At 34.3% G+C, this 14,479-nt stretch overlaps 1 long non-coding RNA gene across 2 annotated transcripts in view; it reads left to right on the top strand.

Annotated features, from left to right (window-relative positions):
* The window catches only part of LOC118196467 (uncharacterized), a 92,871-nt gene that overhangs the window by 13,500 nt on the left and 64,892 nt on the right, over nucleotides 1-14,479 (top strand). The window lies entirely within an intron of this gene.

Genomic DNA, 14,479 nt, shown 5'->3' with positions numbered 1-14,479 from the left:
AGCTGAATTACATAACAGTAATTAATAAAACTTCTCCTTTCTCTTTCACCGAGCGATCGCTTTACGATTGACAAATTTCCTCTTCACACGAAAAAAAAAAAAAAAAGTAATACTGCATCAGTATTTATTTCCTCATCATTTAATAGGAGTTACGATGACTCTTTTAATTAACAGTAAAACTTAAAAAATAACATTTTTTAAAATCAAATGCTACAATGATCATAAATTTGTGATTTCTAATCGAAATGTAAATGAGTTACATCTTTATTTCTTTTAGGAAAAGTTATTCAAACTTGTTATCTAGCAGATGTTTCTTGTAGCCCAATTTAAAGAAATATGATGCTATAATACAGAAATTTTAAATGGCTTTGGTGTAAAGTTTATTAATGAGCATCATTTTAAAAATTAGTGTTATGGTTTAAGAAGTTGAAAATAAGTTGCATCATAACTCCTATTAAATGATGAAGAAATAAATACTGATGCAGTATTCCTTTTTTTTTTTTTTTCGTGTGAAGAGGAAATTTGTCAATCGTAAAGCGATCCGCTCGGGTGAAAGAGAAAGGGGAAGTTTTATTAATTACATTTTGTATAAAACTGGAAAGACAAAATCCAATAATCAGTCTTTTGAAAGCTGACTTCTTGTATAATTGCTGCAGTACATCTCCACATAAATTTCTTCCGATCGGATAAATTAATTTTCATTTGATAACTTTGAAACAAAAGCGTTATTGGAAAGTTCATTATTGGTATGCTGATTTTATGTCAGTAAAAATAAATAAACTCATAAATAATTCAATACAAATTTTTAAAGATATTTTAATTATTGGTCAGTTAAAACTTAAAAACATGCTAAGAAGAAAGCGGCTAATTTGCAACCCCCCTCCCGCCAATATATTTTTTTAAAAAAATTTAGCATCTGGCAAATATAGCGGTGATTAAGAATTTCAGCTTGCATTATTTAGCGAATAAGTTTCTCGTCGTCGGAAATCGAACATGTAAGACATTTAAAAAATGACACGATTTGAGAAACTATAGGGATGAGTGGAATTTTCAGTTTTCTTAGTTCTCTTCGGCTTCATTTATGCCGCTAGTTTTTCCCAAGGAAAACCCACAAATTCTGGTATTTCATCAATAGCACAGACGTTCTGAAATATTGGTTTATTGTCTTTTAAAATTCATTTCCCTATCTTCACTCTGCAGAAAATTTTAAGCCGCCGAATACAAAGGTGTAGGGAAAAAAATAGTTTGTCATTTATTAAGTATTTATAACAATACTTTATCTATGAATGTAAAACACGAGACCGTTGCTGGTTGTCAAAAACTATAACACTATATTACTTCTCAAGTATAACACAAAAGTTCTCAATCTCCAGTGCGAAATGTAATTTTGGGCTAGGAAAGTAGCGAAGAAATACTCATATAGAAAAGTCTATCTTACTGTCTTACTAATAAGTCATCATTTAAGACATATATTTTCATCTTCAAGTAACAGTATTTTTATAGCAGCTGTGAATACTAATTACATAAACATTTCCTAAAGACGTGGATAAAAATGCAGTCAAATTAAAATCGTTGTAAAATTAAATAAGCCGTTAAAAAACAATCCCAGATATTATGTTGAAGCAAGTTTTATGAACCACAAGTTTTATGACTGAAAGACATTTCTGATGCAAAACCTGAAAATTATTCTAAACTCTGTTATTTAAAATTACAATTAAGCTGTTAATATCTGTATGATTTTTCTCATAAGTTAACTTTTAAAAAGCTCTAAGTATGTATTATTTTTGTTATTTAAACGCAGAAAGGATGCCATATAATTGACTTTTTTAGCAAATAAAATGCATATGCTTCAGAAGCAACTAAATATATCCGTGAATCTTGTTTTCGTTTGATTTTTGAAAGTGTAAATTGTAGTAGTTTTGTGAAGCGAAATAGAAATATTATTTATCCTACCCTCAAATACAAGCTAACAGATTTTAAATCTTGTATTTTAATTTATATGTTAGCTGTGGTTAACCAGTATTTGTAGCAAAGCGAAAACAGCTGTGATTCAGAAGCACACAAATGTAAACTTCGGTGCATAGGCGACAGAAATATCTCCAACAACATTTTCATGCCTTAAATCTTAGTTAAATGTTTCTTCCAACAAAAACAAGGATGTAAACACTTCCCCTTTTTTTTTCACAATTTAAGACCGTGTCGTGATTAAAGCCGAGTGAGAACCTGAAGGTGTTATTTTAGTAAACCAAGGTTGCATTTCAATTAACACTTACTGTTAAGTTTCTTTTCCCGTGATGCATTGTTGCGTTTAGTTTGCCTGTTTGCCAACTGCTGTTGTTGATCATTAGGAATATTTTATTTATACATCACTTAAGCTAAAGGAAAAAAACATCAATACATGGATTGGGAGTTCATAAGTATGATTTTAATTACAACTTTCTGCTGTCAAGTATTATTACTTCCTCGTACTGTTTCTTGGATCCCAAACTAAATTGAAGAGTTGTATATGAATAACTAACACGGATAAAACAAGTTCTTAGATTTAAAAAAAAAAAAAAAAAAAAAAAAAAATGCACTAGGACATTGGCTAATAGAAATGTCCTATTTTTTAATCATGGCAATAAAAAATTATGGTTATTTTAATGGTAACCGCCTTATGCTTCTGATCTCTCAACATCTTTTTCAAAAAGACCTTAATCCAGCGGTTCTCAAACTTTTGACTATCGCGTACCATCTAAACAAAAATTGAAAACATTTAGTACCACCACTACAAGTACTACTACCACCACCACCACCACTCTTGAACAAAGCAGGCCCACCAGCGGCTGAGCGGTAAAGTCGCTGAACACTGGTAGTTCGGTCCGAGGTTCGAATCCCGCGAACGGGCTGGATGCATGGGCATTTTCGTGGTTTTCCCCATATGTAACGTGTATACGAACCAGTTTCCCTTAGAAAGTAATCCATGAAGGCATCCCTCCCCCTTAGGCAGATAGCCCTCGTGTGCTTTGCCATAAACTCAACACACACCTTGAACAAAGCTTTTAAGATCGCATAAATTTACGAGAGTTAGAGAAAAAACTCAATCAGTATGTTGAGGACTTAATTTATGAACTGAATAGTTCAAAATAATTTGCATCTTTGCGTACCACCGGTTGAGAACCCCTGCCTAATCGAAGACTGAATTCCCAATTATGACGCTCGGCGTTCGTTTGATTCTTTGGATATCCTCTCGCCATGGTGCTAAAAATTTAAAATCTAGAAGATTAATTAATTATAAGTAAATAATAGTGACAAATATATTTTAAATTAAATTTTTTTTGATAATGCAAATCTACTGTGCATCGCATAACATAATCCGGTGCGATACTTATTTCTTTCAAATGGGCATTTTTTTCAGTTTTACAGGTTGTACGCTTCAATACTTGTTTCAGATAATTCTTTTTTGTTCTTAGGAAACCCAATCATGTCAACAGATCTATCTTATTGTGTTCTTACTAATCGCAAGAATGTTCCAGATTTCACAAAATATTTGGCAGATTTATAACACCACATGCTAAAGGTCCATTAGTAATTGTTCAAAGTTGAATCCTGCTTGTCAAGCAAATATTTATTCAAATAAATTGCGTTTGTTTGTTCATGATTTAAGACATTCTTTTACCCTTGTCCTTTGCCCCATATTGCGGAACTTGAAAGATTACTTAGTCCCTTAAATTTTAGATTAAATAAGATAAAAGAGATTAAATAGAGGTTTAGCAGTTTCTCACACATTCACTAGAGTGGCGTAGTGAATTATATATTACTTCTGCAATATCTAACACTGACTGATTTATGTTTCAGGGCTGTAATTTTTAATTATTATTTATGATTCATTTTTGACATTTTAAAAAGTATTTTCCAAATTGATATATAACAGTCCTTTAACCAAGGTCGTGCTTGAATCATATAAGACTCTCTTTTTAAGGCTTCGGGGTGTGAAAAACGATTCATAGAACGAAACAAGAACAGAAATGACTTCTGCTATCAACTAGTGTTTATAAGAAAAAAGCGAAAGTAGAAGTAAATGGCGTTTAACTTTTAAAAACAGAAACAAAAATATTTTAGTTCTGCTTTAATTATTATTTATGATTGATGTTCTTTGAATTAGAAAAGATGTTACAATGTTTTACTTGATCTGGAACTGGGAATTAATCCAATAACCCCAACAGTCGTAAAGTGAATTATCGTTATATCTGGAGTAACTCATGGAATAATTCATATAATAAGACATGGAAAGGTTTTAATAACTTTTTCTTTTAAATCAAACAGAAATTAGACCATAAATTCACTTTCTTGTGCTGTGAATATCAGCCACAACATACGAGTTGAGGAAATTAAACAAAAACAGTCAAATTTAAGTTAAACGTGGAAAGTAGTCAAAAACTATACAAATACATGGAAGAGTAGTCTACGATTGTACAGTAATTCTAACCGGAGCGTCAAAATAAATTTGTGGACAGAGAATAATAACGCAAAGCCCAAAACTTACAATTATCAGAGCTGGAGAAATTAAAAATAACATGCATGTGCAGCTAGAAACACGCTGTGTCTTAAAATCCCCAAACCTTAGTTTAAATATTAGCTAACTCGTTTATGTTCTGGTGACGAAAACGGAAAGGAGAATTTACAGTAAAGATCCAATTGATAAAAACCTGGTTAATTTAAATAATACGAGATAACCGCACAGTGTAAAGAAGGAAATAACATTTCAGAATGTTCTTCCCCACTCTTTTAAAATGAGTTTTTAGTCCAAAGGCGCTTTGTCCCTGAAGGACTAATGTTTTCGTTTTGCGATTTTGCGTTGGTTCACTATAAATGTCCGTTTCACTTTTCAAACTGTTGCCACCAAATGTTAGAGTCCTGCATTATATTTGAAGAAATTAAATAATTTAAAATCTGCATACACGTATGTATATTTCTCGCATTGTGATAAAACAACGGTACATAGAGCCATCGAATTTTGAATGACCTAATCCTACTGCGAATATGGGCATGTGGAAGCCCAAATTTGAAATTTGGAATTTGTTTTATTATCGATTTCATATTTTGTAAAACTTTAACGAATTTTTGATTAACAAAGTCAAAGATTTCAAAGCGAGCCATGGCAACGTTATACAGAAAAAACATTTTTATCTCCAGCGCGGTGAGACTAATCGGATATTCTAAAGGTATGCTCATTTTAAACTTTTTTGCGATATTGCTGTTGAACTAAATTTTATAGTTTAAGTGTGATATTTAATAAATAAAGGTAACACGCAAAATGTTTAAAAAACGCCCCTGAGGACGTAATTTAAAATCTGAAACCTTTCAGATTTTTTTAAAAAAAAATTTATTTACTTTTTTTTTTTATTATTGCTATTATATACAGATTATTTATTAAGGCTTGCCTCTATTTAATTGTCAATTCGAATCCCTGTCTGTAGGCGAAATATCGCCTTGATTATTGATTCAACCTAATTTAAATCTTTAAATAAACCGACACAAGTGAAATTCAAAGCTAAAATTCGTAATTTCGGAATTACAAACTAAATATTTTCACCAACTTTTGTCTACACACTGTTAAAAAATACGAGTAGGCTAACTAAGTGGACTGCGTACAAAAACGCCAAGGTAACGAAAAATTTAGAGAAAATGCCTTCCTTACCCTTTTCATTTGTAAATCTGTAATTAAATTAAATTTGGTTTAGTAAAGGAAGTATTGTAATCACGAAAAATTACTGGTATCATATTTCAACGAAAATATCCATTTTGACCATTATTGAATGCAATTTAACGATGTTTTTGCGTGACATCTGACCGTTAGGACAGAATTAAGGACTCTTTTTCCCCAAACGGATTATAAAATTGATTTATAATGGATTCAGAAGAGATTTCTTTCGTCAGGTCTGTACGTATGTATGAATTTTTCTCGCATAACTCAGAAATGAGTAGCCTTAGAGCGTTGAAATTTTGTATATAGGACCGCTATAACATGTAGTTGTGCACCTCCCTTTTTGATTGCAAACAGCCGCACCAAAAGTACATAAATCTATATATATATATATTATCAGTAAGCCGAGTAAAAGAGTGTCGGCTGGTTGAGCTCAGGATTTTTTATTCTTATGTGTTGGTAAATTGTGCATTTTTTTGCTTTAAAAATAATTGAATTATGTTGTTTTTATCTCCTGGTTAAGGTTTTTATGCCTTTAGTTATTCTGCATGCAATAGTTGTAGAATTATCAACAGTTTAAAAGTTGTTTAAATGCGACTAAGCATAATTTTTGTTTACCATAGCAGCCATAGTTGTTTACATTCTAACTTAGCTGAACAGTGAATTAAGTCAGTTTCTACACTTTCAATGTTTTTTTGCCGAGTGGGACCAAAAGTAAAATTTCAGTTTTGTGCACTGAAAAAGTCAGCCGCGTTGCCTGCTGGCCGAATTGCTTAGTTTTGCGTAGAAGCTTTAATTTTAATTGGGGGGGGGGGAGGGAACTCTTTCAGTTGTATTTGGTGTGTTATGCTTTTCTATATTTTCCAATTTTTAATGAAGATATTTTGGAGTTTTATTATTTTTGTCTTATCGCGAAGTGAGAACTGAATTAATTGAATGAGAACGGTATATCTAATGAAATTCGAGGATATAAATTTAAATGAAATGCAGCAAAAAATGCGTATAATTTAATATTCCGTACGAGGAAGTTATGTGGTGTCCGCATCAGATTTCCCCCCCCCCCCCTTGTTTCTTCGTCAGAATTTTAACCACAAATGTGCAAACCACTACACCACAGAAGCATGCATGGGAGGAATACCGTATTTTCTTTCTTTGCTTTCTTTTGAAGGTCGGTTGGAGAGTGGCGAGAGATACAGTAGTTTAAGGCTGTCTAACTGGTGACGAGTTTTTGTCCACCACGTTTTTGGTTCGGATGTCATTATAAAAAATAGGTATTTTTTCGGTGCGAAGGCACTTGAAAAATCAAATGCGCTGGTCTCGGGAATCGGACCATAGATTCTCTAATGCTGTGATAATTGCTGTACAACAAGAATGTTTACGGGAGGAATACACTCAATAACTGAGTTTCTTAAATTGCATTTTGTGTGTCATAATTTAATCGATTTCAAATTATTCACCGTTCGCTAACCGATAGAGTAACAAAGAGGATAACAAATAATTTCGTTTCTATGAATTATTAACATGGAAAATTTTGGAATATAATAGTAATAATTAAAACAGAAGAGAAGCACTCCAAAGTGAAACATAAAATCAGCAAATAAACAGCCTTGTGTTTGGCGTAGGTACAGGTCCCTCTTTATGAGGAGCTTCAGATTTCTTTGCTTCTGAGAAAGAGGGACCTATACCAGCTTGCCCTCGAAATTGATTGAGTTCTCGACTAAATCTTTGTACCAGCGAAGGAAAAAATTATCATTGTTGTGCATATGCTAATATTTCACATTAATCAGTAAAATTAGATCGGGTACGTAAGAATTGGAGGCTCCCTTCAGCCCACCTGGACACGAGTGTCCCCATAGCTCAAAAGAAGGGGCCCCATCTCTCCACAAACGAGGGCAGCCAGTAACCCAGCCACCCCCAAACAGCAAACAAAAACACTAAATCAAAAATAAGTAAGCACATCTAACACAAAATTACAAACAAACAAAAAAACAAACCATAAACACAAATTCACAATATAGAACACCACCGATATCTAAAACCCATATAAACGCAGAATTCAATTTTAACAGATTCCTACAAGCGCCCTATTTTCATTGATAAACTTCATTAGAGCAATAGTATATGGTTTGAAAACTTTAAAATTAATGACACCTACGTTAAAATCAGTAATGTTAGAAATATGTCTAATAGGGGCTGTTAAACTACAATCAGCCACGAAATGCCTAGCATCACCATCAACCTGACAGCTATTACATAATTTATTTTCTCGCAGATTAAATCGGTTGAAACAGAACGGAGCCCTACCATGTCCAGTTAAAACCTGATTAACGTCAATATTATTCATACATTTCATTTTATTTGTGATTTTAATTAGTTACATAAATACTTTGTTTTTAGGTGAAGAGAACCACTGTATTTTCCATTTGTTAACGTAAAATTTTTTCATTCTTCGAATTGCAGTTCTCTTCGAACCTGTTACTTCAATATCCATTGCACTGATATTTGAGACCGCCTGCTTGGCCAGACAGTCGGCCCTCTCATTACCAATAAAGCCTATATGGGCTTTAACCCAATGTAGCTTAATATTTAAATATGAACTCAAAGTTTCTAAATGACTCTTAATTTCGACAATTAATGGATTGAAATTGTCTGGGCGGGAGAGCGCATGGAGAAGTGACAGGCAGTCAATGGAAATATTTACTGACCTGGGGGTATAAACAAGGTTATTTTTAATCCATAATAAGGCTTGTTTGAACGCTTCACTTTCTGCTTGGAAAACTGAATTATATATGTTCAATTTAAACATTCTACAATCCACCTCAGTTCCATAGTAAAAAACAAAAACAAAGGCAGCTCCTCCGACCCCAGAACCATCTGTATAAATATCAAATACATCAACAGTTGAATCACTTTTATCAAAAACAAAACCAAATCTATTGGAAGGATGTATTAAATGAATATTAAATTTTTCAAAACCATTCTTTTTAACCAAATAATCTTCATACATTTTCAATTCCATTCGTCCAGTTCTAAATAAAAATTTCTCATAATAAAATTCGTATAAAATTGAGAGAGGCGGCAGTCCAGTCAAACGAAGACGGCCTCGGTAGGCACCGTTCTAAAGCCCCCCACCCCAAGCTAAACCCCAAGCTCTCTGAATACTGTCTGATCGGGTACGTATCAAATATTGCAATGCACAATTAGTATTCACATTTTTATTTCCTTGTAGAAAGTAAAGGAAATACTGTAATCGCGAAAAATTTTGGGTATCATATTTCAACGAAAGTATCTATTTTGACCGCTCTCCAATCCATTTGAACGATGGTTTTTCCTGACAACTGCACATATGCATGTATCTCGCATACTTAAAAAACAAGTAGCCGGAGAATGCTGAAATTTTGTATATGGGACTGCTATAACATGTAGTTGTGCACCTCCCTTTTTCGTTGCAATCGGTCGCACCAAATATATCTGTATATATATAAATACAATTACAAAACAATACTTTTAAAAACATAATATAATCATGCCCAGTATTTTCGCGTATTAAGCTGCTGAAAAATTATCAGTAAAGACATAAAGTAAGAAATTTAGAACTCATTTTTCACAAAAGCCAAAATTTTAAATTCATAAGTAATAAATTTCAAATAATCCTTTAAATGCAAAAAAAGAATTTAATAAATGTTAAAACGAAAACTCTTCAAACAAGCAATACCCCAATTTAAAAAATCAATAAATTTAAAGAAAAACGAACATAATAGAATATATATGTATGTGATGTACCAGCTTTTGTCAGGAATAAATAGACTGTTGAAGAATCATAAATGTAGTCGTAGCTTAAATTATCAGACGATAAGTTTAAAAAACAGGATCCATTTATTATTGGTCAGGAGAAATAGCAGTTACAAAATCAGATATCCGGAGTAAATAAAATAGAATTACTAATAACTTTTTGTATGAAGTTTACTGCATCGTGACATTTAAGAAAAAGCCCCCGATATTCTTTTGCGAGTCCTTTTATAGGCTGTGGAAAGGCAGAGCTTCCAAGAAATGACGTCAGCCTCGTCAGCCAATTCAATTCGCTTTAAATATTTCCAGAACATTCTATAACTGTACGTGTAGGAAAGGCGGGAAAAACAACTTGACTACGGGGCTGTGGATTTAATTCCACGTACTTTCGAATAAGAGAACGTCGCCATTAAAAATGAAAAGAACATACAGTTAGAAATTTAAGTGTATTCTTGACTATGGAATATTATTATTACATGTATATCGGGTAACAAAAACTATGTTGCTCATCTACGTGGGCTCTGTGTTTTTATTCTAATATGCTGGTAAATTATAATTTTTTTGCTTTAAAAATTATTTAATTATGTTGTTCTTATATTCCGATGAAGTTCTTATGCCTTTAGTTTATATGCATGCAATAATTGTAGAATTATCAACAGTTTAAAAGTTTAAGTGGAGTAGAAAGCGTAACGAGGACGCCATTTATTTACACATTTATTTACATTGGAAACTCTTACTAGAATAGTGAGTTAAGTCATTCGGTGCACCGACTTCGGTGTCTTTTTGTCTACGTGACCGAAAGTTAACTTTCAGTTTTTTTGATCCGAAAATTTTGGCTTGCTGCCCGGTGGCTAAATTGCTTGTTTTTGCGTACAAACTGTAATTTTTAATCGTAAAAAATTTAAAAGAAAACTTTTTTTAACTGTATTTGGTGTTTTATATTTTTCTGTATCTTACAATTTTTAAATGAAGCTGCTTGAGTTTTTATGCATCTTTGCTTTGCCGCGAAGTGAGAACTGAATTGTTAGAATGAGAAATATATATCTAGTGAAATTCGAGGAAATAAGTTTAAATGAAGTGCGCCCCCCCAAAAAAAAATGCGTATAATTTAATTAGCCCTGCAAAGAAGTCATGTTTTTGTCCACATTAGATATTTGTTACGGCGATACATTTATTCACGACATGGTAATTAGTTATAGTTTCTTTTATATAATTGTAGAATTGTCACTGTATTTTTATTTTCTCGGTAATCTAATTATAAAATAATTTAGGTGACAGAATATTTTTAGTATTATGAAACAATACGCGAAATTATCTTCATTCATAATTTGGTACTACCAGAATTCACGTCAGTTCTTTTCAGAATTCGGGAATTTACAGAAAAAAGGACATCTATTAAAACATGCACTGAAGTGGAGTGGAACATTGCACCAAATTGTTTTCCCAGATAATTCGGAATGTTTGCTCATCCTGGGCAAATACAGTTTTTCCATCAAAAAGAAAAGTTTATAGGAACAAGAAAATTGCTTACTTAAATAATAAACATAAGTAATGTCAATGTATATATTGTCAGTTATGAAGGGATAAGTCGCATACATCCGATTTAGGGCATCTGTTTGTGTTTATGATTTGAAATATGGAGTACCGGATGTTTCGACGATTTCTGGAATGTTTTCAACTTCTCCGGAAAAAGCAAATAAATATTCAACTGTCATCTAGACGCTATACTACTGCTGAACACAATTCCAAGGTCTTTCGAGAGAAGAAAGATTTTCTCATATTTGGATATGTTAAGCATTCATATCCTCCTTAAAAATGTCCTGAATATTATACGAGAAAGCCCCTTTTAGTTAACGTTGTAATTGATGTCACTGTATTTACCTAATTCCTCAGAAGATTATGAGCAACGAATATATGTTTTCAGATATAATTTTCATGAAGATAAAAGAGCAAGAAGAAGGGTAAATTTAACTCTGAGAAAAAAATGTGAGATATGTGCTTTTAGAGACATTAGGATTTTTTGGGAAGCAAGAGAGATTGAAAAAATATGCAGCGCCTTCGCCGGGAATCGAACCACGGACCTCTGAAATACCGGCTCAATGTGCTGATCACTACAAGTGCACTAGAGACCGAACCTTCGACCTGGAAATTACCGTACAAAGTTTAGATGAAACGGGCTCTAGAAGGGACTCATCAGTGGCGGCGCAGACCGCACAGTCCCTGCCCGGCTTTATACATAGCCTCGGCGAGGTAAAAAAGAAGCTTAATACGAAGAAAATACACTAGGACACCTTTGCCTCGGGGCACCACTCCCTCAGCTGCGGATACATTCGTGTGGGTGCCTCACCTTACTCTGTGAGTCCCCGTCACTGGAACCATGAGGGCTAAACCCCCGTCGAAGAGACCCACTTAAATCTACATATTAGCTCCACCACAGCCGGAGGAACAGACACGACAGTACCAGTACGGTCCCTGCCAAGCCTGAACCAACCTAAGTACAATACTCGGGTTCTAGACCTGTGAAGATTGTTTGTATGCCCCCGTGGTTGAGACTGCCTAGGTACGGATCCTAAACAGTACTTCCCAGGAATTCTCCTGAGTCAACCCCCGGGGGGGGAATGCTGATCACTACACCACGAAGGCACGCTAGAAAGGCGGGAGAAATACCTTATATACTCCCCCTTTTAAAGGGCGACTGGGGTTTTAGGGGACCCAATCGCCAAGTCCTGGGTGAGGAGAATCATCATCCAACACCATTTTAGTTCGGGCGCCACTGTAGAGACATTAGGATTCTTTGGAAGCAAGAGAGATTGAAAAAATATGCAGCGCCTTCGCCGGGAATCGAACCACGGACCTCTGAAATACCGGCTCTGTGCTGACCACTACACGACGAAGGCACGCTAGGAAGGCGGGAGAAATACCGTATAAGCTAACGAAAAATTTTTACGAAATATTAAAACTTCGAGTAATTATATATATATATATATATATATAAAAGAAAAAGAATAGAAACAGCAGTCGAAATATTCATTGGAGTTTGTCGAAAAATGTCACGAGGATTTCTGAAAGTAAAACGCACTTTAAGACAGTTTCTTAACACACGATTTGCATAAAGTTCTTGAACGTCATGTATGGTTCTAGGCGGTATCTTTCTGATATTTTTATTTTTCTTAATTTTGCAAACTTCTTGTTCTGTCCCTCCTCTTTTTTTTAAGAGTGACTTTATAACTTTTCTTGAGCTACTGCCCACTTTTCGCACCTGTAACATGCTTGTAGACATACTACTATATTACTAGACAGAAGCCCTAGTAATATAGTAGTGAGTTGGTATTATTTTTCATTAACCAGTTATTTTATGTTTTGGATCTTTACTGTCACTTCTCCCTTCTCTCTTTGGATGCTAGATTTAATTTTCAATTTGGAATTTGAATTTAGTATTACTTTGTAGAGATATTAGGTTATTTCGAAGCAGGAGATATTAAAAAATGTGCAACGCCCTCCCCGGGACTCGAACCAAACTTATCGAATACGCGCCGAGCGTGCTTACCACTACACTACGAAGGCAAGAGAAATGTATTATAACTTGAAATTAGCGTCTGTCAGGAGTTTGGAACTAGCAAAGAAGACCAAACTTTGTAAAGTTACACGGTAATTTTTCACTTTATTCATGGGAGAAAGTTGAGTAAACCTTTGTACTGCATAAAGCAAAAAATAAGCACGTGCTTAGGGTATCAAGCAATGGTGGCCCTATAGAAAGGTACTTAGGGGTTCAAGGAAAGGAGGTACCACAACAATTTCGTATCGTCGGCTTGACCATGGAATGCATGGTGCAGCTAAAACAAAACCGAAAGAGGAGTAAAGACAGGCGTTATTCTATGAATGCGTGTGTTGGGGGGTATTAGAATTTTTTTATTTCCTGTACATAACGGAAGTAATTGGCCCAGGCATTTATGGCAGTATAATCTCAGATATAATCAGGCCATATCTGATACGGCTATATAAAGTCGCAATCAGCTGTCAGACAGGACTTGTGTTCCGTCTATTTATTATATGCTTTTCGCAAGAGCAGTGTTTACGAATGACGCGATGGAGTATAAATTGAAATATTTTCACAAAGAGGCAAATTTCGATGAGTTGTTTAATTTTCTGTAGAGACTAAAGACTACGAATTAATCGTCAAGTTAATACTATAAGGTATTTCTCCCGCCTTCTTGGCATGCCTTCGTGGTGTGGTGGTCTGCACGCCGGGCGCGTATTCCAGAGGTCTGTGGTTCGATTCCCCACGAAGGCGTTGCATGTTTTTCATCTTTTCTGCTTTTTAAAAAAAAAAAAAAAAAAAAAACCTAATTTTTCTACAAGTGGCGCTCGAACTAAAAGGGTGATGGATGATGATTCTCCACACCCAGGATTTGGCGATTGGGTCCCCTAAAAACCCCAGTCGCCCTTTAAAAGGGAGAGTATCTAAGGTATTTCTCTCGCATTCCTAGCGTGCCTTCGTAGTGTGGTGGTCTGCACGCAGGGCGCGTATTCCAGAGGTCCGCGGTTCGATTCCCGGCGAAGGCGGTTGCTCATTTTTCAAGTCTCCTGCTTCCAAAAAAAACCTAATGTCTGTACAACGTAATCAAATTTGTGCGAGTGCAGAATATGACTTTGAGACTTGGACAAAAATATGTCCCTACAGTAATTTAGTATTTACGGATTTCCACTGAACAACATATTACATGAATATATTTTTATTTTATTTTTGAAAGACATCTTTTTGTCCCAGTCCCCCCCCCCAGGTAAGGCTACATAAATAAAAATCATACGAAAAGATGTAATACTGGCTCAAATGTAATACGTTGTACCCTTCTCATCTCTGATATTCCCTTGTAAATCCACTATCTGCGATGGCAACTTGAAAAAACGTGTCAAAATTTATCAATTTAAACAGAAGTTAATTTTTACTTTAACATACAGTTTATATCACTTAATAACCTTTCTTGTAGAAAATATCCTTCGCAG

This window comes from Stegodyphus dumicola, chromosome 8, assembly GCF_044657685.1.
Source record: "Stegodyphus dumicola isolate Sdum_Otavi_A_Nest chromosome 8, ASM4465768v1".
NCBI lineage: Eukaryota > Metazoa > Arthropoda > Arachnida > Araneae > Eresidae > Stegodyphus > Stegodyphus dumicola.
The sequence above is the reverse complement of the archived record's forward strand: the minus strand, read 5'-3'. Positions and strand labels throughout refer to the sequence as shown.